The following is a 26217-nucleotide window of genomic DNA, read 5'->3' as shown; positions in this document are numbered from 1 at the left end:
CAAAGTTAAAAGAGAAAAGTCTACAAAGAAGCCTGTCCTAAAACAAACAAAAAGAAATCGATAGAATATAATCTTCAACATTTCAGTAACTTCAAGAATTAAGTCTTCAATAGCAAATTAGAGATTTTTACTTTTATCCAAATATAGTGAAGGTCAAATTGTTTATGGAGAAAGATGGGTGGGAAATTGTCCCATCTAATTGTCTCCTATGACCATGGGATACAGTTCATGGGTTGCTTATCATCTCTTCCAACTTTTGACTAGGATGCCTTCTTATAATTCAGAGGCCAGAAAGCTAAAAACTACATTTACCAGACTCCTTTGCACTAAGGTTACAGATAGAATTTCAGTTTTATCAATAAGAATTCAAAAACAAATCAAGTGGGAAGAGAGATATTTTGTGAGAAATCAATCATAACTAAGTTACTTTTTTTTTTTTTTCTGTTAAGCCACTGGCTAGGAGAGCTACTTTGTGATTGACATAGAGGAAACAGTTCCCTTGGTGGGCAAATGCTGTGGTGTTATTCTGGAAGTCATTCCTATAGGACCAGCCTTAGGGCCTTCTCCTGCTGCCCTTAAAATTAGTTCTGTAAGGAATTAATTACCTAGATTAATCCATTTATGCTTAAACTAACTAGAATAGATTCTGTTATCTGTAACTGAACCCTGACTGGCACATCCTCTTCCTCCTCACTCTTACCTGCTCTCAATCAGGTTCACCTTCAAAGCCAGGCCCAGCAGAGAAATGTCAGCACTACTCTGTCACCTCAGGGGCCTCCACCCTCCAAAAGCAGGCTCCTCTCCCTGGGACTACCTATGTTAGTATCTGCTAGGGATTAAAATATTTATTCCACAAATATAAATGAACATAAAATCCAGCTGCCCAGTGGGATTGATACATTGACAGAAACTCTTGACTGCCCAAGTATTATCAATACGCAAGTTTAAATGGTGATGTTTTTCAATCCTATAATTTTAATGAGTGGAAAAGGAATGATAGAAAATAGGTTGGCTCTGGTAACTAAAGAGAGAAGTCATACCTTCGACAGAGTGTAAACAATCAGGAGTCATATTCTTCTAAACAGAAACATTATCAGAAGCTGCATGAAATATGCACAAGCTACTCTGCATGATTCATAAAGACTTTAGCGTGTCTTTATCATAAAAGTGCTACATCATCAGTATTTAAAATATCAGAGTATTTACATTTCAACGAATTATTTTATGAAGTTTAAAAATAAATGGTTTCTGTTTGAAAGTATATTATGTTACAAGCTCATCTATCTGTGTAAAGTTAACACCAACATCTACACAAAAACTCATGAATACTTAGTGTTATCCTGACATATGTGAAGATTTATCTCACAATATTTAGAATCAACTGCATATGAAAAACTAAACTATATTTCAGGTAAAATATAACTGAAATACTTATTATAAAATTGATTCATCACAATATATGTCAAAAATACGTTTCCAATAAGTTTGTTCACCTCCCCAACTTAGCTTTCAAGCCAGCAACTTAGTTTTCGAGCCAGCAAATGTGAGGAAATATATTTAATTTGAATCAGTGTATTGCCCTTACTTTTAAAGGAAAAATGTCTGACTTCTCACTTTCAGTCCTCAATTTATTAAGTCCATCTCATAGTTTCAATATTCTTCACATAACATGTGATATGAGTTCATCTAAGGTGTAGGATGTGAGGTGGGGCCTTAAAGGAAGGATGGCAGGTGCAGAAAATAATTGGGAGATTGCCAGTCACATAGTACAAACGATGACAGGCTGCTCTACACAAACCATAGCTTTATACAAACTGTGCTTTATACAAACCATGGGAAAACTACACTTCCTTAAAGCTTACTAAAAGACCCATACAATGTTCCTTATCCAAGAGTCAGACTATCGATCCAACAGAATACATGACTTTTAGTTCAGACACACATTAAGAAACTTCTAAGAACATCTCGCTCCCACCCCTAGGGTTTGGAAGGAATTCACATCTTTGTAAAACCATGAAGTAAGGCCCATACCAATGGATCTCACCAATAGTCCTATACTTTGAGTTCAATTCCTTTAGGAAAATAAGTGACACAGATGAAAGTAGTTCAGCTTATTTTCTGCTGAGGTATGAAGGGTGACCCCTAAAATGTTTTATCTACCTGGCTGGTTCAAATTAAAACCAGTACACACAGCATTATAAAATATCTTATATAAGTATCTCATTTTCTTTTTACTATTTTATACGTAGATACCAAAACCAAAATCACATAGGATATGACAGAGATACAATAACCAGCCTCTCATAATGACTGAATAATGCCCAAATAATATGTATGTGTATAAATACTTACATATGACATAAGTATATATTCAATACATAAATTTGTTTATAGTCTATGTATTTTATATAAATGCATATTTACATTTTATGTTATATATGAAATTATATGAAAGTACAATCAAAAGTCCTCTAATATTGTAGTGAAAACATACAAAAATAACATGAGGCATAGGCACTATTTCTCAACTATCAATTAAGGTTTAGACACATCTGAAACTTCAGTTTTATCATCAGTTGTTTTCATATATTGTATCTCTTTAGTAAAGAAAATTACAAATACCTAAACTCTAATCATCCCAAATGTTCATCTACCAATGCTGCTTCTATGCCTGATGCCAAGAAGCCCTAGGATATTAAATATGCTCAAATAGTCAGTGCTTTCTGGTATGGTACATGTTGAGGATACAAAATCAAAAGGAGACAAATGTATGTTGAACTTATCAGATAATAGGAATCCATGCAATCCAAGATGTTACTATGACACTTTATGAAAAGGATTTTTGACTCTTTTAAAAAATTTATATATTCACTATTTTAAGTAAGATGCAATCTTATTGTCTCACTGTAAAATTAACACAGTTCACATCAAAATTCTAATAGAAAATGCTAGAGTTCACGGTAAACTATTTTCAATAAATACATATTTTTATGTTTCCCTGACAATTTTTGGTTAAAGTATTTATTTGATTTTGTGACTTCAGTCAATTGCTGTATATTTATATAGGTAACATAATTGTCTCTAATTAAGAAATTAGTGTTCATATGTGTAATCATTTGAACATGCAATTATGATATCTAATGATGTAATTATAGAATATATTTAAAGGATCAAAATTTTCATTATCTTATTGGTTTTAAAACAGTACATGATATTTATTAAGTACCTAAAAGAGAAAAGTTTCAAGCATCACTTACAATACTGACTTTCAAATTGCTTACTTTTCAAAGTTAACTACTTTTAGATTTTAGAGGGAAATAAAGAGAAGATAATGATATAAGTCTTATGTATCCATTTCAGGCCACAGAATAATTTCTGCATTATTACATACTAGGACATGCCAAAATGCCTATTAGTGAAATCTCAGCATTCTTTGATTCACTCATTCAATGTATACATTGATGATGTATTTATTACTTGTAAGTTTGACCAGGGAAATTTTTTTTTATTATTCCTGGAATGACCATGGAAAAAAAAGATTCTATGACTTCTGAAAGAGGATTTTTTGTTTTGTTATTTCTTTCAGAACAAATCATAGAAAGAATAATATGAACAACTGATAGCAACTCAGAGGTAAGCAGAGGGGATTTTATAAACCTTTTTATTCTCTACAATCTTTGCTAATAGACTGATAATACCAACTATCTTAGTCTAGGTCCTTCATTAAAAAAAAAAAAAAAAAAAAAAGCAGAGCCTGAAGCAAGAATTAGAGTGTTGACAGTTTCTTTGGGAGATGCAAGCCCAAGGAAATGAAGAGGGAAAAAAAAGTGGGAGTGTGACTGTGGCAAAGAAAGATGTAGGGCAACTCGAAGGATATGTTCCTCCTGGTGTGCCTGTTTCTGCATGCAGGATTATCTGGAAGATTTGCAAAGAGGAAACACACTTTCATTGGAGCTCTCTGGGGATGAAATAAAGAGAAATGTATCAGTCATCTCCCTCTGCCTCCTGATTCCTATTTGTCTAGATTCACATCAAAAAGCACCAACTCTCCCAACTGGTCCCATTTGGCTACTCAAGAAGCTAAATCTGAACACCCAGAAATGGCCTTGGGAATCAAAAACTTTACCAATGCCAAAGCCTGGGTTCAAGAGTCAAGAAAAAAGAGAGTGAAGAATCAATATCAGAGAAAATGGAGTTATAGGAGAAGAACCCATTTTGAGGAAACAATGATTTCATTACAAGATAAGTTTTATAAAGAACAAAGCTGAAGGATATGATTAACTTTAGTAGGAAATATTTAGGAGCAGTTAGTGCTTGAGGAAGTCATAAATGGATGACACGGATGAAAGTAGATTGAGAGTCATGTACTATTTTGGGGATGAAGGAATTCTAAGTAGGCAAGATGTTCTCTCCCACGGATTTATAAAAACACAGTGACTACTAACTTGGGTAATGATGTCTTCCCAAATGCCTCCCTATATTCTGGGTAAGGATTGGTGATGCAATGATTGCTGGCACCTTGTAGGACAGTATTGATGATGGTTAAATGAATGAACGGCCTCTTTCATGCCTTCAGGGAGGAGGTAAAAGTTATGGTGACTTCTCCTACATTAGCAAAGCATTAAAATATCCAATAATTAGCTTGTTTGAAATATTTAAAACAAATCAACAGGAAATATCAGCTTCAAGGGGGAAAAAAACTAGTATTTCAAGAAACTTTTTCCTTTCTGCCCTGAGCCAGGCCATAAAATATAAAGGAGAGTCTTTATGAAAATGTACTCTTTTTAACTTTGCTTGCAAAATAAGCCAAGCTGTTAGAAAAACTTACAAGGTACCAATTTAATATTTCTCTCTGACCCAGTTCTTAGAAATTTGTTATTGAGTTATCTATTAATATAACTTACTAGTGCTCACACCCTGAATATGCAGTACTTACAATATTCAGGTTCCTATAAAAATAGCTATCGCCTCCCCTAGAGTAAGGCAAGTTTTCTCTTTCCCACAACCTAAATCTAATTTAGATAGACTTATTATTAATTCAGAATGCCAGAGAATCTGGTGCATAAAAAGGAGAGATTTGCCAAAAAAAAAAACAAAAACAAAAAAACAAATTATTGGAGCCTGATCCAAGAAAGTAAGGTCCTTATATCTAAAACACCTGAGTTCCTGGATAAAAATTAAAATCAAATTAAGCAAATTGAAGAAGTCTAATTTCTGACATAATCAACTAACTTGCAAACATTTAAAATCTACATTTCACACCCAGGTCTCCCAGACCTTACCTTTAATGAAAGCTTTCCCTTACATGCTTCCAAACTTACCTGAAATGACGTAGTAGAAGTTACTCTGAATGAAGAGTAGGGTGTGTAAACATAATTTCACAGGTAAAAGTGATGTTTATGCTTGGTCATTACATTTTGGGATGAAATGGAACCAAGAATCAAGATCATCTTTCTGGAATGAGTCACAGATTTATCACTTTGTACAAAAATGTTAGAAACAAAAGACTTGCTATGCACATTTTTCTGTTGATAAAGAATGTATATGTCCTTGAAGTTTACCATTAAAAAAAATTAGTAATCAAAACTTATCTGTGTATACGGACGGCACCCACCCTTCACCCAGTTCCTCAGACCAAAATTCTTGAATCACTCTTGACTACTCTCCTTCTCTCATCCTCATGTAAAAACCCACCAACAAAACCTTCACTCAAAATATGTTTGATCTACTCTTTCCCACCACCTCCAAACATTAACTCCCTTGCCCATGTCACCAATATCTATCCCTGAACAACTTCTACTCTCAAACCTTTTAACCTATTCCCCAAATTGCGGCCAAAGTGATTCTGTTAAAACACAAGTCACGTTGTATCACTTTCTGCGTAAGCCCTCCTTTGACTTCTCAATTGCAAATAGGATGGAACCCAGCTACTCTCATCAGGCCATCTGTCCTTCTTTATCTCTTGTCAATCACCCCTCAGCCACAGACCTCCAGCCATTCTGACCTCCCTCCTCAGACACGCCAATATTCCTTCTGCTTCAGAGCCTGCGCCTTTGTTGTTCTCTTTTCTCTTAATTTCACTCAAGGCTCTGTTTACATGTCATTTCATCACTGTAGCCTTCCCTGATCTTTCTATATAACATAGTGATTTCTGTTATTCTCAACCACCTTATCTAGGTTAGTTTTCTTCAGGACACTTAATCAATACCAGAAATCAGAATATTTGCCTGTGTGTTTATTGCCTGTTTTTTCCTGTAAAAAAAAAAAAAAAAATCTAAGTTCCCAGAGGACTGGCTTTTGGTAGGTCTGTATCTCAGCACCAGAGTGCTTCATACTTTGTAGGTGCTTAAGTTCACCTCCTTACTTATGGCATCCAGATGCCTTTCTTTACAACTCCCTGGGTAGTCATTAGAAAGTATAAAGGATCTCATTAACACCTCATGTAATTCTGAGGGAAATCTGCACTCTGTTTAAGAGAATCTATTTCTTATATGCTCACAAAAACAGGTTACCCATTCAGCAATAATAAAAACATCAACATTATTAATTAAAATGTTTGTGCTTTAAGTTACCCTATAGACGTCTCCAAATAAATGTGAAAACACCGTGTTCCCAGAAGTGCATTTTATTCACAGAAGTTTTATGAAAAGACTTTAAAGCTCAGCAGTTTTAGAAAGAAAAAAAGTGAAAGCTCAGTAACAAAAAGAAAATATATTCCAGTAACTTCTCCACACCCAGTGATGTAAAAACAAAATAAAACTCAACAAAAACAAAACAAACTTGATTCTTTTTTAGTAAAATATGACTAATCCAGAGGACCCCAAATAATTCAAAAGAATTTAGATGAATATTTTTAAATTAATGGAAAGTAAAAATGAGCTAAGAACTAGAAAGCCCAAAATAGGAAAAAATGTTTAGATTGTTTGATGTAAATGATCTGTGATCAGCTCTGCAATTATCTGCTTATTCTTTACCAAAGATTCCATTATCAGAATTTATATAGCAAGGTTGGACTGTTCATGGAATACTATCAAAGAATTATCTTCCACAAACTTGAATGTGCTATTAACTACTGCCATCAACTCAAAGTCTCACTGAAGGCCTAATATGAGCTTTACACTGATTTGGGGAAATAAACCATATTCTGTGTGATACTGAAGACCACAATCAATAAGCAAATCCAAATTTATAAGAAAATTATGCTAAGTACTCAATTAAGTTATGGACAAGTTCTGCCACACAGCATTTTTTTTTCATGAACTAGTAACACTGAGCTGAGAAAAAGTATCATTATTCTAATCATAAATACTTCAGTATAGGGTTCTACCTTAACAGGTCTAATGTAAATTGCTACACAGTGTGTAAAGTGATTTATAAACTTTCTTACAGATGAGACAATCAGCCTCCTCAAAAAGATGTGTTTGCATAGAAAAAGGCAAGCAGTATGCTTAGATCAATTTAATGTGAAACGTAAAAGTCTTCTTACATATAAAAAAGATACTAAACTTTCAATTTTAATTAAGGAAGATTTTTTTGTTAATTTTTAACATTTCAAGGGAACACGGTCCTTGAAACATCTTGGGAACATTCAGTTATCCTAATCTTGTCACTCAAATATCTGATATCTGATAAAACACAAAGTGATTTTACCAAAAATAATGAGAGGACAGACACTATTCTTGGTAAGAAGCATTTTTCAAGAGAACAATATTGTGCTGGCAATGTTTCATTTCTTGAATTTGGGTGCAGGAGTATTTTAAGTTTATATATATATATATTTATATATATAAATATATATAATAACCATCATAATAATAAGTATATATATATATATAAAATAACCATCATAATAATAAAGGATAACTAGATAATCAAAAAGATTTAAGAAGCATAGTGCATCAACAATGTCAAGGAAAAGGCCATCAAATGTGCCTGTCTCTGTGATATCCCATGTATGAGAAGGTACAAATCGAAAATGAACATAGTATGCTAGTGGAGAGAAAAAAAAAATGAAAAGAAATTTTGGAAATAATGGACAGAAAAGAATCAATGATTATTTCTTTGGAGGTAGCAGATGTTTTAGAATACACATAACTAAAAAGTTTTAGATATGCATTACACAGAAAGGAAGGTGTGGAGCGAAGCAGCAAGCTACAACACTGCTGCTCCCAGCACCAATTAGTGAGCACTTAGCCTATCCTCTTGAAAGCAAATACCTCTAAGGAAGGTGGTTTCAGTTAATTGTTCATACTTTATTGTCAATTACTTTAATCAGATGTTTTCTTCATAGCATTCAGCTGAATTTAGGAAATTTTACACATAGAATATGAAAAGGTGTGTGTGTGTGTGTGATTTTGGAAAATGGGTTATGTAGAAGAAGCTTGGTCTAGATAAATTTGCTGAAATCATTGGGGCTTTCAAATTCTACTCATCAAACTCTTATGATTGGAAACCCAAACCAGGAGACAAGGATTCAGACTCACTTGATGTTGCAAGGCTGAGTGTTTAAAATGCTACTTTAGTGTTTCCTGAAAATATGTGTAATTCAACTGTTACGAATCTTACTATGACTTGGGGGAGGGGCAGTGTATACAGCAATTATGACAAAAGTCAAGGGTGTGCTTTAAGACTGTACTGACAACAGGTAAAATGGTGAAACCACTGTTCTCATTTAGGTTCCCATCTCTTTTTTTGATACATACCCACCCAAATCTTCATATTGGCTCAACCTGTCTTCACAGGGACACTTCCACCTAGCTTCCAAAACATCCTGCTTCACCATTAAAATATCAATTATTTCTAGAGCCAAGAATTTTTTTTAAAAAGGAGGTAGGTTTTTTTTTAAGTATTAATCTTGGTTAATGATGGATAAGATCATGGTTGTTAGTCTTAGGAATGATCTTTTAGTTAAAGATCACCCTTGAACCAAAGGATAAGGTATCCTGTGAATTATTTGCGGCCTAAAATATTTATATGAATTCTTATGGGGAAAGAGTATAATGGATTCCCAAACTCCTGCATCTTCTAGCCTTTTTCTCTGATTAATTGTCCTACCTTCTAGAACATTTGATTGTATCATGAAACCCTGCCATACCTTCTAAGATTCTTCCATTGGGGTAACAATAATGCTTAATATCCAAATTAACAAAGTGATGTTTACCTACCAAGAATTTCTTTTATGCAGAGGAATAATAAAACATTGCTTATACAGCATGCTAGATCAAGATCCCTTTTCTATCATGAAATTGCTTTGTGATTTTGGTGTAAAAATTAATGAACAGAAATTAAAATAGTCAGGAGGCCAGAAAGGGAAGCTCTCACTTCCTCAAAACACAATCCAGCCCAACAGGAAGAAGAAGGACTTGCCAGTCTTGCTCAACCAGTAAGAGACCATTACAACTCAACCAATGGAAAGTCACTACACTTCAAACTCTCAGTTCCACCAGTGGACTCTTTATTTACTACTGACCTCCCAACTTTCTTTTCCTTCTGGTAAAGTAGTTCTCTTCTTGTCGCACGCGGCTCACTATGGTTGCAAACACTGAATTGCAATTCTTTGTTGATCCCAAATAAACCCATTTTCACTGGAGAAATAACTGACAGTCTGTTTGTTTAACATCAACTCTGGTAAAATTGCTCTTTTTTTTCTAGAATTTCACATTCCACACCAGTAAAATGGAAACAATTATACTCAACTCACAGAAGCACTGTGAAGGAAAAAAGTGAAATGAATTATGGTAAATGAGGACAAAGAACGTTTTTATTCACTTTAGTATCTTTACTGCTTTTTCTGGCAGTAAACCAAGTAAATCCTACTCCAGTGTCTTCTTCTAATAACCTATTACAATTGTTAATATTTCATTTAGAATAATTGTTAACTTAAACTGTAACACCCTGCATCACACACCTTTGCTGCTCTGTTTTTCAATAACTACATAATTATTGAGTGGCTTGATGAAATATTGCCTTGCATAGAGGATATTAAATTCTTGTGGAGCCAAATACGTCAACCATTTCAAGTGGTAACTGGATCCCATGCTCCAGTGGCATCAGAACATGCACATGATCAAACGTTTGCCTGTCTTTGGCTACACTGTTACTCTCTCTTGGTTTCACTTTACCAGTCTGTAGAAAATTAAATGACCCCAACAGTTCTTTCTACCTTCATAATTCTATAATTCTAAAATTTAAGGTCTATAAGAAATTCACCCTTGTCCTGATGACTTTCCCTGATGGCATTTACTACATTTTGATAAGCCCTTCTTTATTTATTCACCTGTCTCTTCCCTGACATTCTGCCTTTGAGGGCAGACTTTAATTATTTTATGCTCAGCAGGTAGCAGAATGCCTGACACATAGTAGGCTTTTACAAACTACCTGAAGAATTACCATGCATGAATTTAATGAATGAACAAATGCTCAACATATTGAAGTAGAAAAGATAATACAAGTTTATTAATTTAATGTGGTATTTCTTCTATTTGCCCTAATGCAATGTATTTTCAGTAGAAGTAATACACTTTCTGAAATTAAATAAGACTATAAAACTGTACACTTCACACTCTTGCAATTTTAAAATTTATATATCAGTCTTTCCTGGTAGACTTTCTTAGCTCTCTGAAGGCCTGTCTCTGACCTCCAGTATCTAACATATTTTTTGGTCACATACATTCTGATACTTGATACATGTTCATTAAAAGAATCTTATTTACATCTTTACAAATATAATTGTCTTAATTCTTTAAAATCATTTTCCTTCTATCCTTTCCATGAGATTCTTGTACCTATGTCAGTACTGTGTTTCAAAGCTCCTATGAAATGGTCAAGTCTTTACGGCAAACAGGTTGTCTAGTTTGCAGCACACAGACCAGCCAACATCTTGATGAAAGGGGTAGAAGATGCTATCTTGTGAAAAGACAATTGAAAATGTGGGCTCTGTGTCTGTGTATTTTTATATATACTTCCCAAACAGTATTTGGTTCTCTTGGCTTCTCATAAAAAATATCATATAGTGATAAAAACATAATAAGCATGGTCTCCTCATCATTGAGGTGAGAATAGGAAACAGGAAAAATGACTGCAAGATATGAATAGGTATTTTGCAGCTAACTCCTACATGGAGACTTGCTATTGGCAGTCTCAGATTTAAAGATATGTTGACAGGTAAACTACTCCCACACCAGTGTCAGGGCTTCTACTATCCATTATAAAAAGATATTTGAATTTCTCACCCTCACTTCCTAAAGAAATTAGTTCTGGGACAGTGGTAAAGGTGATGATATAGAATTCTTGTCATCTTTTCTTGTAGCATTTCTTCAAATTCCTGAATAAGACAGCAGAAAATAAATGCCATCCCCCCCGCCTTTTCTTTTACAAGTAAAAGGGATTTTTGAAGGATTCCTCCCCTCCATGATTTTGTTCTTAAAATCTAGTTATAAAGAATCTGCAAGTATTTCAAAGTTGTAGGAAAACCATCCACTTTTCCCTTATAATTTTATTTTATCAAAATTTTATGTATAATTTAGCATCAAATGATTTTAAGAAATTTGTCTTCAAGACCCTGTGAACTCATTTCCTGCTCACCAGAGGGGATGATTTTCAAATCTTCCAGCATACTTTTAATGATATATATTTTCATAAATCTAAATTACATATTCATAGTTTTTCTTCTGTCTTTCTGTTTGAAGAACTCTGCGTTGGCTTTCTATTTTGGAAGATGGAGATTAAGTTCTCTTCCACTGCCCAGCCTGACCTACCCACACCACAAAAACACACAGATGCACAGACACACAACACACTTTGTATATACCCCCCTATAGTCCCAAACTCAGCTATACCACTAGTTTTAATCATTACTCAGTGTTTAAAGTATTATGATTGTGCGAATGATATTCACAGCTGGGCCACAGAGCACACTATGTAATTTTTCCTTTCTTACACCACTTTTGGTTTCCCTTGAAGTAAATAATAGTGATTTTGTTTGTCTGATCCCTTTTTTATACAGTTATCATCCATTCACTCTTAACTCTCATCAAAATGCTTACCTATCTCAGTATATACAAATACACTGACTACTTCATTCACTTCCTCTTACGGAAAAAATCCCTGCCACGAGCTTCTGCCTTTCCAATCTGGATAAATTGCTGTCTGAACCTCCTCAGCAGCTGCAATCTGAGGGTATCCCTTCATCATTATCAACTATAATTTGCTTCTCTTCTGTGTTCTCTCTTTACTTTCTGGGAAAGTTTCTTGTCCTGGTTCTTTGATAACTATTTTTTCTCCATTTTTACTCTTCACTTTTTTCTGGGACTCATACAATTTAAATGTTGGACCTCCTAGAATAATTCTCTATTTTTGTCTCCTGTTTCCATTTCATTATCTGTTTCGTTTACTTTCTGAGATTTCTTTAATCTCCAAATCTCCAATTGCAATTTCTCTCATAACTCGCTGATCTTTAATTTCCAAGAGCTCATTTATGTTTGATAACTACTTTTAACAGCAAACTATTCTTGTTTCAAGGATGTGATAGTATGTTTTATCACTTTAAGATTACTATAAACAGTTTGAAGATATATTCACTCCCTGTTTAGCATCTTTCTTTCCAGATGATTTTCCATTTGTTTTTCACCTCTATCTTTCATCTCCCATGCCTTTCATAAATAAGTAGTGACTGCTCATATTAAGAGTAAAATATCAAAGAAAAAAAAAACTGATTGGAAATTCCCTACTCGTGGGTGGGATTTTTTTTTACTGTGGTCTTCATTAGGTGATGTTCTCCTGGGCCACTGATATCAGTATTTTCAGGATTCTCTGCCCATACACCCCAGACTCCCTGTAAAAGTAGCTTCCATTTTCATGCCTGGAGGACATACACCATGTTTCCAGCACCCTGGGTGTGAGGTGGCATGCAGCTAGGCCAGGTTACTGGGCTTCTCAACTTTACCACTCAATGCTCACTTGCTCACCCTGATTTAATTTAGTGCCCTGTCTCATTTCTCCAAGGCAGAGAGCCTCTCCTTTGCCTTTTCCAGAATATAAAAACTTTATTCTCTGTCAGAGCACGAGAGGAGTGAGCACTCAACTATGCAGAGTTGAGGAGAGAGGATCAGGGTCTAATTGCTTTTCAAACAGATTTCAGCCAATCTTCCCATTTTTCAGTCTTGCCATCTCCTCCATTTCTACAGGACCTGATGTGGTAAGTTCATAAGCCCTCGATGGTGGAAAGGAAGGGTTTTGCGGGGTAAATCACATTTCTTGTCTGTTTTAGCAATGTTGGCTCAGAATTCCGATTTATTTTCCCCCTTTCTGCTCGTCAGCTGCTGTTGATATTCCAATAACTTGTTTGCTGAAGTCTTCTTCCTCATTCTAATTGTCATTTTTACGATTTTATAACAAAGCAGTCTTAATGCATGTGTTCAATCCATTATTTTAAACTAGGTTTTAAAATATTATGTTACTCCACATTTACTTTTGCCACTGCTCTGTATGCAGTATTTTTGGTGATTACACAGGTTTAGGCTTTGTTCACTACAAAGAACTCAGGGGTTTATTAATAGCAAGAGCTATTTTCTCTTTGGACAGTGGTGAATGGGGGAGTCACTCTACACAACAACAAAGGAACCAGATACTAAATATGACACACTGTATAGGATTGCAAACCACACACTGTAAGAAAGAATCTGAAAAACTGCAGTTCTCCCAACATGTACTATCAATCCATAATACAAAGGGAGAAGGGTAGAATAAATGATTCTGAAGTTCCTTCCTAACTCTAAACAACTATGAAAGCAGAGGAAATGTTGTATGTCCTGACATGGAAAAAATGTCCAAGATATATTTTAAGTGAAAAAAGCAAGTTTTAGAACTTTAGGTATAGGGTAGTCATATTTCTGTAAATAGGTAGGACTTTAAATTTATTCTTATTTCCAATATAAAAGAAAATACTGTTACAAAACATTAAAATAAAACTCATTAGCTAGTTAACAGTTCATCAAATATTTGAACAGTCTATGTTTATTTGCAACCATTTGCTTAAAGAGAGTAATAATAGCAGTCATTTACAATGTCTAACTCCACGAGTGTTTTTTAAAGGGCTTTATAAACAGTAACTCATTTAATACTCGTAACAACACTATGAAGTAGTTGCCACTATTAGCTCTATTTTGCAGATGATGAAATTAAGGCAAGGAGAGACCAAGAGTCTTGTTCAAGGTCACACAGAGCTAGTGACTAGTGAGGCTCGGCTTAAACCCAAGGCGCTTGGGTTCAGAGGCCAGGTCTGTCCAGGTCTAGCCAGCACACTCCGCTGCTCCATACTCTTCACTCCACAGCCTGCCCCAAACATTAACTGGATGCTCATGCTTGCTCATTGGCAACTGATTTTATATTTGCCTTATCCCCATATATTTTACAAATACACATTGAGCACCAATTGTGTACAAAGCACTGCTTGATAATGTCTGCATCCAGTAGCTGATGAGTCCAGTTTTTCAACCTGCTCCCTTTAACAGCGAGCCCCAAGTTTGTAAGTCCCCCTCAAGGTCCAGATCCAGTCATTTCATACTTACTTCTAATATTAGCAGCAGCAGCAGAAAAACAGAGGTATTCAAAGGCCACTCTCAGAGATACAGAGATAATCCATCTCAACATATTCCAGAGGCCACAATTTCCCAAACTCCCTTCATGCAACTCAAAGTGCTCACGTATTAGAACAGATACTGTATACACACCTGCATGTCAGGAACTGCTGACAGGCATGGGAGGCTGAACTAGATAACTCCCAGGTAACTGTGGAATGATCACTTACTATTATCTGTGGCCCCAGAAAGAAAAACATTTTCTCCAGGAATGAGGTCTAATAATACAGTCAGCAAAATGGACAAACAAGTTATCCCTTTTATTTTAGTTTAGTTTAGTTTTTACATTTCAAGGTTTAGTAGGGTTTCCAAGAGAAACAAAAGACAGACAATAGAAAAGAATCAGAAAGTCATGGGTTCTGGGAGTAAACAATAAAGAAATTAAAAAGCACTCAAATATTTTTTAAAAGTCAGAGGATCCCTGGAAGTGTAATCCTTGGCCGAGGGCAGGGCCCCAGTTCTGCACGGGGGAGATAGAAAGATTCCCAATCTCCTATCCGATGGCCATGGGCAACACTAGCAGAGGGTGCTGCTACTTTGTAGGCTCCTCAGTGAGCAGATACATAGTACAGATTTGTTGTTGCTGTTGATATATTTGCTGTTAATTAAGATTACTTTCTATTGCTAATGTTGAGACTATTATTCAGGCTGCATCTTAACTGATTTGCTGGTGCCAGGACCGTCTCAGTCATAAGGAAAATGAAAGTCTTGCAAGACAAAAGGTTCTGAGTCTGTACACCTTAGACCGGAGGGAGAAGGGGAGCATTTAAGCAAAGGAGCCAGCTGTGGAGCTCCTCGAGGAGGGAGGGGAGAGAACTAAGCATGCGTGAGTATTTTGTTGTGCCTAGCATAGTGTCAGATTGACAGAGTCAATATAATTTGCTAAATAAGTGAAAGTATAAATACATGAAAGAATAAATATAATATGCATTAGGCAAACAGTAGGAGAGAACAAACTGATGAATCCTCCTTAAAAAAATAAGAATCATAAGACGGATAACAGCAATAATGAAACATCATGTAAAAAGCAAACCCTTTTCCACATCTTATGTAAGTTTCACAGAAGAGATAGAAGAAATGTCGTGTTTAAACGTTTAGGAAAATAATGAAAGAAGATCATTTTCTCCATGAATTTGCAGAAAAGCATAGCTAGACAGTAGCCACAAAGAAGTGATTCAGATGACAGTATTCAGAGCCAAAAATAAAATTATATTTAAAAAAATATACTACAAATCCCTAATGTCATGTTATACAGTTTTATAGTAATAAAACAAGCCTTAAAATTGGCAGATGGTTGGCATCAGGCAAACTATAGTGTCTTGGTTTTGTCTATTTTTGTTTGCTCTGCTTTTTTAAAAAAATACAATTTCTGAGCATCAGACTAATTGTAAATCTTGTTAGATGCTGGAAAAAATAGTTTGTATAAGAGCAACAAAGTATTAGGCTTGTCAAAGTAAATAATTTCAATTAATACAGGTAAAATCTGTTCAACATAAGATTCTGCCATTAGAACTTAGAAAAAATCTGTATATTTGATGTTAATATCATTGTCTGAAACTCAAGAGTTAATATATGTTTCATCTTTTCTACCAAAATCCTTATGGCCACTCTGCGTTCTTCAGAATTTGTTTGTTAAGACATGATGTGTATTAATCATAGGCTACCTTACGTTTTTGAAGAAACAGATTTAGATATTCCTATAGAAAGCAGGACAGGAATGAGCTCAAGGGCTGAAAAAGCTTTTAAAAGTCTGTTGTTTATATTTCCCTTTATGTAACAGATCTTGTTGCTGAAGAATTGATAACTAGAGAACTGAATGGGAGACCTTGCACCTGTACCCTGGCACTTCTATGGCAGGGAAACAGACCCTCATACTGGAAAAAGCTCTAAGAGAACACTCACAGTCCATTATGGTCGTATTTGGGGGGACTAAGGAATGCCTTAAAAAGTCTTAGGAGGAACTGTTAGAGATACAGGGCTATGAAGGGAAATTCTGGGGCAAAGGGAGAATGCCTCTGTGACCGCCGTATCTGTTGTGTCACATGCTTTCCATCAGATCAGACACTGAGTCAGTGCATACTGGATTCTGGGAGCAGGACTACCATGGGTGAATTCTGGACAGCACTGTATTTTAAAGTTTTATTATTTATTTATCTTCTTATCTGTCATTTATTACATTAAGACAGCCTTCACACAACTTTACCATGTATGTACATGGTAAAATTAAGATTTAAAATACTCTGGCAATTTTAAAACATAGCTATAAATTCCTTAGCCTTCCTCCCATTGAAAGTTGGGGTCTATGTCCTTGTCATCTGAGTTCAGGCAGCTTTGTAATTGCTTAATAGCAAAAGGGCACCATGTAAATTCAAGGTGAGGTCATAAAAGGCCATTCAGCTCCCATCTTCTCCTCTGAAACACCATTCTTGGAGACCCAAGCTACCCCGTAGGATGTGTAACTATCCTGTGGCCACCACACTACAGAGTCCATATGCAGGGACTGTGGTTTCCTTTCCAGCTCTGCTCAGTCTCTCAGCCATTTCTGACAAGGCGACACACATGTCAGTGAAGCAATATTGGAGGCTCTAGGAGATTCTAACTGCTAACTAAATGCCAGCAAGTAACTTTGGTCAAAAATCACACACACATACACACAAATACCCCTCCCAAAAAAACAGACAAATCCTTCAGCTGAACACTAACAAAATTCCTGACACACAAAAAACTGAGCTATAATAAAAAGATTATTTTAAGCCATTAAGTTTTGGGGTAGTTTTTATATCATAATAAACAATAGAAGCACACAAAAGATACACTAAATATGAACACACAAAATGTTGTAGGATAAAATAATATAACATAGAAGCAAGACGGACAGGAAAAACTAATGGTACAGGATATGTCACATTGAACTTTTCTAAGTCCTCTTTTATGCCAAGTTCTCTCTTTCTGTACTCTAAGTTGTCCCATGAGCTCTATATTCTGTCTGGAACCACTATGCCTCCAAGACCCTTTTGGTAAAATCATTCTTATAATCCTCATCCTTTATGTCTTAACTTTAACATTATCTCAAGAGTGCCTTTCCTGAACCTAGGTTTCCATGCTCTCTTTTGTAGAGCAAACTCTTCAATATAAGTCATGGCTGTCAAGATCTGAGAAGAAGCTGTTATTTTTACCCACTTGCAAACTTACACGCTGAAGTAGCCTGCCACAGTTAAAAGAACACTGGTAGAAGACAAGAGCCTCCTGGGTGAGAAATAAAAGACTATTTTATTCTTGGGTGAGAGACAAAGGAATTTGTTTTATAATACTGCTTTATGGCATTAGCAGTCACCAGAGTGCCAGCATTTGCTCCAGTTCCCTGAGTCTCTGTTCCAAAAGGGCAACATACAGAGGCCCATGTCACACCTGCCCATGTATCACTGGAAGGGAAACCTGAGCTTAGGGAAGTCTGATTTTTTATACTGGACAGTAAGCATGCCTTCCTGTTACTCCAGAGGAAATGCTATTTCTATCTTTCAGAATAGTTTATATACTTTTATACATGTAAGTATATATATTTATATACCTGGAAAGTTCCCCTTCAGCTTCTTGCCTCATATTCCCAACAAGATGGTCACATGCTCAGCTCTTTCTCATCATTTTGATCTCAGCTGGAAATCACTATCCTTGAAAGTCTTCTTTGACCATCCCTTCTAGGGTAGTACTGCTGTCCCTACCTAGTCTCTATTTCATTGGCCCTGATTTATCATTCCACTGCACTAGACACCATTAGAAGTTACACTGTTTATTTGTTCATTATGCATTGTCTCCTCCACTAAAATGTAAGCTTCTGTCTTATGCACTATTGCATTCCCAACAGTTAGAACAGTCATTGTAGGTACTCAATAATATTTATTAGATGAGTAAAAGGAATATAGAACTTTGTCAACTCTGACTCACGAGCCCTGAAGCATATATGCTGTATGTTATACTGAGGATGAAGAAACTATCATACAAGACTTCCACTGTTATTTTCTGTCAGGGAAAATATGGCTACCACAAGTAAACATTGCTTGTTCATTGTTGCACACCAAGACAGGAAGTGCACCAAGATATTAAGGTTCCCCATGAACCATTAAGACTTTCACACTTGCATAGAAGACAACTCGAAGATGTTTGGAAGTCAAACAATATTACTCAAGACAAAAGAACATCTACTAATTAAAAAAAAAAAACAAACAAAAAACCTACAGGCTAAAAAAAACACAATCAAAACAAAGAAAAAACAACTTGGGTTTAATTTTAGCTATCTCCTTTTATTAGCAGTGTGCTGGAACAAGCACTTGAACCTCTCTTTGAGTCAGTTCCACCTAGAACAGGGAAACTAACTGCTCCTGGCTCCTAGAGCAGAGCGGTTTCCTCTGCCATTATTATATCATCACCATCATCACCATCATTATTATTATTTTATTCAATGTTGGTTGAATGTGAAGGGGCTATTGCAAACAAGGGGAATGCCAAAAGTCCCCATCCAGAGCCACTCCTGAGCCCTGCCACTTCCTTTCCCTCCTCCCAGCTATTCTTCCTTCTTCCTCTACCACTATGACCCCCATGATCCCATTCTTAATCTAAATGTTTAAGATGGGAAGAGGATGTCATTTTTCATTTGATCAGGTGCTTTTATACTTAAAGAGAAAGAGGAAAGGGAACATACTTTGATGAAAAGGATAGACAGAGTTTAGCAAATCTAAAATTTTAAACATAAGAATCTCAAGGAGTATAGAAACATTGTGAAAAATAAGATAGTCTTATAATCAACAACAAATAAATTGCCACAATTTTGTATATTTCTATTAATATGGTTTAGCTACTTATTCTTTTATAATCTAGTGGGCTAGTGATAGCACTAAAGATATAAATTATTTATGGAAGAAATATGCAGAATCAAGAAAATATAATCTGTTAACATACCGTGTTTTTCCTGCAAATTGAGACACAGCACCATTCCATTTTGGTGATAAAACATGAGTGTTAACAGGAGCATAGTTTGGGAGTCACAACCTGAATTCAAAGCTCAATGCATATCAAAATGTTAAACATATCTGCATGTTATAATAGAGAAGGAGTCAGCACAAAAGTTGAGGAGAAGGAGAAGGTGAGAATGATGTCTCAAAAAGGAAGAAAGTAACATTTATGTGTGACATACTGCATATTTTAATTTTGTAAGAAAAATTTTAAAAACCCACTTTTCTAACAGGAATATCTTATGAAAAACAGAAACGCCTGAAATAGGAATAGTCTAACATATGGTCAATATTTCATTCAATACTTCTCTGCCAGCTTTTCTTTACTTTACAAAGTTGAGAAAATAACTTGCTATTCAAGCTCAGCCAACTGTGAGTAATGTTCATAAAAATTAAAGTCTCTCCTATTTACAAAACAATTAATGGCTGGAAAACTCATACTGGCAATGGTAAGGCACTGCTATCCAAGGAATATGATGTCTGAGTACCTCGAGGTGGTTTGTTCCCCATTTTTTTTTTTAAAGCTGGGTTGAAATTGCTGGGTGATATAGCAAACAGCTGATGTTTTCATTCTTAACACATTCACTCATTTAATTGTGAACTCATTCAAGACGCTTTAGGTGTATGTTATGGGTTATTCACTACCAAGCTATAGAGATGCAAGGGAGACTAGGCTTGGACACCTTCAAGGAGCATATATTATTGTGGGAAAGACAAACAAGTGTATTATTATTATTATTATTATTATTATTATTATTATTATTATTATTATTATTATTATTATACAATGGTGCAATTGCTAATAGACATTGAGAGAAATTAGTAAAGGAGTAAGAAGAAAGAAAGCTGAGAGTAATGTCTCAATAAAAGAAAACTAACAATTGTTTTTTCTGACTTTTTAAACCATCTTAATTGTGCAACTTAATTGCACAGTTCAGTAGTGTTAAGTATATTTACATTATTGTGCAACAGATCTCCAGAACTTTTTCACCTTGCAAAACTGAAACTCCGTATCATTAAACAACTCCCCATTCCCCCTCCCACATGCCCTAGCAACCACCATTCTGTTCTGTTCCTATGAATTGAACTACTTTAGATATCTCATATAAGTGGAATCATACAGTATTCATCGTTTGTGATTTGCTTACCTCACTTAACATCCTCAAATTTCATGCATGTGGTAAAAATGACAAGCTTTCCTTCCTTCTTTTATGCTGGATAATATTCCATTGTATGTATATACCACATTTTGTTTATCTATTCATCTCTTGATGGACACTTGGGTTCTTCCACTTCTTGTCTATTATGCTGCTATGAACATGGATGTGCAAATATCTCTTTGAGATCCTGCTTTCAACTATTTTGAACATATATCTAGAAGTGGGACTGCTGGATCTGACAGTAATTTTATTTTTAATTTTTTGAGGAATCTCCATATAGTTTTTCTTAGCAGCTGCATCATCTAATATTCCTATCAACAGAGCACAAGTGTACCAATTTCTCCACATCCATGCTAATAATTACACTTGTTATTTTCTGATTTTTAAATATTAGCCATCCTAGGCCATGTGAGGTGGTATCTCATTGTGGTTTTTATTTATTTCTCAAGTGATTAGTGATAGGAAGCATCTTTTCATATGCTTATTGGCCATTTTAATATCATTTCTGGAAAATATCTATTAAGGTTTAAGTAAGTCTAAGAAAACTACCATTTATTTGGTAGGCATTATTTCTCAGCACTGTTCTAGCTGGTTCTCAAATGTATTATCTCATTTAATCATCTCAACATTATAAATATGTAAAATTAAATTTGCTGGTGTGAGGATAAGGGTGAGATACATTTAGACAAGCTGAGGAATTTAGAAGAATTGAGTAATTCTGTAGATCTTCAGCTACTAAGTACTGGGGAAAAAAGTCAACCTCAGATATTGTCATTCTTCCAAATTACTGAATTATGGAAGCTACTGAAGTTTCTAAAGTATTAAAATGTCCAAAGATTCCAAAATGTTGAAACAACTAAATTGTTAAAGAGGTTGTACATTGACAAAAAAAGAATATATTCTGAATCCTAGCCAGATTACGGTAGTGGAAAGAAGAACCAAATGTCAGAGTCTGAAGAACGTGATAATGAGTCTGACTGAAGCATAAGAATACCTGCAAGGGAATCAGGGAGATGAAGGAAGAGGTAATGGACAATGGTCAGGCCATGTTTCTACAGGTAGTGGGATCCAACTGGTGCTTTTCAGCAAGAGGACAACAAGGAGACTGGTGTGTTTGTTGAGGGTATACCGTGTCTATCTAGGTCCAGGTGGTTCACCCTCAGCTTTGTCCATCTGGCTTATGCCTGCATCTACAGGAACTTTCTAAAACATATTTGCAGTACCTTCTCCTCAAAATTTTTCCAGACCCTACTCCCTTCCTCTTTTTTTCAACCCTTATTTCTTTTTGACTTCTCCAATTTCACAGGGTGAGATTTCACTGAAACTGAATTGTTCACCTTTCCTTGTTATTTGAAAATGGCAATTCAGTTCAATAGTTGCATGAGTTTGATTTTGGCATCTTCTATTTATACCACCTCCTATTATCACACTCCTTGGCTCCAGCCAATGCAGTTCTAACACAAATCAAGCTTTCAGGACATTCTACTTGGGTCTGAGCACTATATATGCATGTCAATCCTGCTTCTCTAGTATATGAGATTGGAGAGTAAGTGTTACCGGAAGCAACAGATGCTAATTGAAGAATCTTGTCTTTCGAGATTTTTACATAAAGTTAAATGGATCTTTTCCCTACTCTTCACTGTCCAACTGTCTGCTTGGTGGGAAGCTTGGTGCCCACTTCCAGATTCCTACAAATTCCTCAAGGCTTATGTTATTTCAGTTAGTTTTGTTTTAGAATTCAAATTTCCATGTTTTCTGAACCCTGATTCCACTTAAATCTCACTCCCATGGTTAATTTCCCCCCCTTATGACCTGTAGTAACCTGTAATACATTCCCTTTAACTTGATGTTAAGACATTTCACACAGAGCATGTGTAGGAGGAGACTACTGAATTTTGGGGCAACTGGGAAGAGAGGCTTTGATTATATCATAAAACTACCAAGCAAGCAACTGTAAAATAGAATATTAAATACTCATGCCCCTACTAATCTTTCAGCCACTTTCTGTCCATTCCAGTCAGAAGTCTATCACCAGCTGACACTTACCAACAGCCTGATTACCAGTGATCTTGTTTCTTCGTTTTCTCTCTCCTTCTGTCTCATGATGTGACTCTCCTGCTCCCTTTCTCTGGCCCCCTGTGCTATCAAATTTCAGTGCATTTCCTAGTAGAACAGTTTCTCTATGTGCTTCTTTCTTTCCAACCAAACTGTATACTCACATGCTCATTTTATACATTTAAGAAAGGTATTATGCTAAAGTTCACTTCCCTGGAAAAAAAATTCTAATACTCCATTAGGGGAAGAAGTGATTCTACCTATTTGTGATTTTAAATAGAATCTTTTCTTTTCCTCACTAATAATTGGTGTGATCTTACCACAGGGACCTTGTCCTGGCTGTTCTCTCTCCTGGAAATGTTCACCTCACACTTATACTTCCTTTCAGGTGTTTGCTCAAATATCAGCGTCTTATTGAGGCTTTCCCAAAACACTTTAGGGGAACTTGAAATTGCCCTAACTACTTCTTCCAGCCTTCCCCGTCTCCTACTTTTATATTTTACACAGATCCGTCCATTTTCTCTGTCCCCTTAATAGAATGTCAATGAGAACAGGGCTTTGTGTTGTTTCATTCACTGCTGGTTTGTCCAGTGCCTAGAACTGAGCCAGGCATATATGTTGCTCATTAAAATTTTTGTAGTGGTTGAACCCTAAAGTTTTTACCAATGATCTAAACTAACTTCATAATTAATCACATTTATAGTTGTTCAAGACCTTTACCAAGATAAAGTCATTTAGCTTAGAGAAGCGGGGAGGTACGTGGGAAACTGGGAACCAGAACGAGAACCTTAAGTTTTAGATCAATGCTTCCCAAAAAGCTTTAAGTAGAATTGTGGCTTTCACACATTATTTTTGGCCTGCATTCCTCCTAAAAGACTTTTGAAAAACTAGGTACCCTTCACATATTTTCAGGTTAATATTTAAAATTATTTTCAAATGTTTAGTTGCAAAGATGCACTGTAGCTATTGAGATTTGAAAATAAGATGATTACACCACTCTTTTAAATAGATCCATGAGATATATAAAAATTTGACATCCCATATCACCTACTGAAAAATATGAAAACATGGTCTTCTTTAATAGTCAGAAATTTTATAGCATTTTTCTCCCTGAGTCATGGTTCATTCCCCTTTTTCTCCACAGAATTTTACCTTGAGGAAATACATTTACATGCTTGAAAGTCATTCACTGATCAATTTTTCATATTACCTGTGGGGAAAATATGAGGATATTTTTTGAGGATGAGATTGAAGTTTTTCTCTGAGTCATCACTAAAATTCTATTAGTAAATAATTGACCTAAACAATACAAATATGTTGTGCTTTCAGAAAAATATTTATTGGAAATGTATCTCTTAATCAGATGGATGGGGCTATTTCTCCAATTAATTCATGTATAATGTGTGACCATCATTTATTGCTAGAATGAGACTAGACATTCAGCATCCCTCTTATTTTTACTTTTCATCTTCCTAATTAAAAACAGAGAAATTTGCTCATATAAATAAGAATATGAGAATTTAAATTCTTTGACATTCTTCCAAGCTCTGGGAAGAGTATCATCCAGTGCCATGCTACATCATCAAAAATTATTTCCAGTAAAGTGTCAGCTGACAACTCCAGTAGGTCCATTTTTAATTTTGTTGAAAGCAAAAAGAAGTAAAAACCACCTTAGTTGCAGAAAGATCTGTTATCCAAGCAGTTACTCAGTTTTTTGACACCAAGACTTATTTCCATTTGTTTGGTGTCCTGAAGGTTTTTTCAACCTCCAGAGATAACGTACCAATAATAAGATCAAGGTTGTGAACTATATAGCTTGTACTCTGCATAAAGGAATAAGAGTGATTATCATGGGTGGGGGAAAAGAATTTAAATCCCACCAACTTTTTCTCAAGCACATTAATTTTAGGAAAGTATACACAAAGAGGTTGGAAATATTAAGGTTAATTCGCTTAACTCACTGACCTTTGTTTAAAAGTTGCTGCTTAAAAAAAAAAAAAAAGTCTCCATAAATGAGAGTCCTAAAATGCTTACAAGGTAAAACGTGTTTCAGAATTGTTGCTTTTGTATATGTATAACTGAGTCACTTAGCTGTACACCTGAAACATTGTAAATCAACTATTCTCTATACTCCAATAACAAAAACAAAAACAACAACAACAAAAAGGGAAATGCTGCTTTTGTTCTTCCCTTTTGAAGAGATTCACAATATTCATTGTTTTATGGGGAGGAAACCTGTTTGGCTTGTTTAACTTAGATTTTTTAAATCATATTTGAACAAAGAACCCTTTTCCTTGTAACATTTGACAACCCACAGAACTAATATTCCATTGGTACATGTTTAACACCGAAGCCAGATGTTGCTACTGAAAGGCATGGAGAGATTATCTCTCTATCTTTTTATCTTCTTTGAGTAGAAAACTGGCTTTGGAAAATAAGGGCTTGATGTCATAGAAAAGTGAATTCTGATAACTAAGGAATCTGAGAGAGTAGAGAGGGATTCAGGAGCTGAGCAGGATATTGCATATTCAGAACAGAACAGGGACTAGTTCAAGAAATACAGAGGAGGGGAGAGGACACAATGTCACCACCAGATTATTATGTAAGAGATTGGCAAGACTGTCCAACATTTAGGATACTTCATACATATTCAGCAGATATGCTGCTGCTGCTAATAGACTGTTCTTTCTTCTGGAAGCTGGGGGTGGGAGCCTAGACAGAAAATAACTCTGCATCTCCTGAGATCAAGGGAGAAATTTCATTCAGCTTCAAACTGGTGCTCATTGGAAAAATGGTGATTTAAGAGGAATAAAAGGATAGCATAGCCTAAAATATAATGCTATGTGGTAAACTGAACTACCTGGAGAAAAAGATTCAAAAGTCCAGATAAGAGCGATGAGTTTTGTAAACTAATGCAACACGAATTAACATATGAAATGAGAAAGAATCTATCTATCTATCTATCTATATATATTTGAGGGAGTTTCTGCTTTCTCTCAAAGATTGTCTAGAACTTTCATTAAGAATTTTGTGTGCTCAATGCAGTGCACATATTTTGCAGTGCATAAAAGAAATGAGAGAGGATGGTCAGGCTTTAAGCAGGAGGTGAAATCTTTACTGAGCCCCTAGATAGGAGGAACAGAAGTCACCCAAGACAGAGAGCACAACAGGATGTGTCTCAGAGTCTTCTCTTACAGAGCTTTCTTGAATGTGCCTTCTGTCTCCTCAGTTTGTAATTTTAAAAACAGTTTAGAAACATTAGAGAAATCATTGCAAAGTTAAGTAAAAGAGAAAAGCAGCATAGAAAATACCCACAGTGAATAGACACGGTTTGTAAAAGTAAAACTTTGTCCATAAAAC

General features: G+C 35.4%; 1 protein-coding gene across 1 annotated transcript in view; it reads right to left on the bottom strand.

The window, feature by feature from the left end:
- MDGA2 (MAM domain containing glycosylphosphatidylinositol anchor 2) overlaps positions 1-26217 on the bottom strand; it is a 693384-nt gene that overhangs the window by 334028 nt on the left and 333139 nt on the right. The gene's annotated exons all lie outside the window — the stretch shown is intronic.

Source organism: Camelus bactrianus, chromosome 6 (assembly GCF_048773025.1).
Source record: "Camelus bactrianus isolate YW-2024 breed Bactrian camel chromosome 6, ASM4877302v1, whole genome shotgun sequence".
NCBI lineage: Eukaryota > Metazoa > Chordata > Mammalia > Artiodactyla > Camelidae > Camelus > Camelus bactrianus.
Note: the sequence above shows the minus strand (reverse complement) of the source record. Positions and strands in the feature narration are given on the sequence as shown.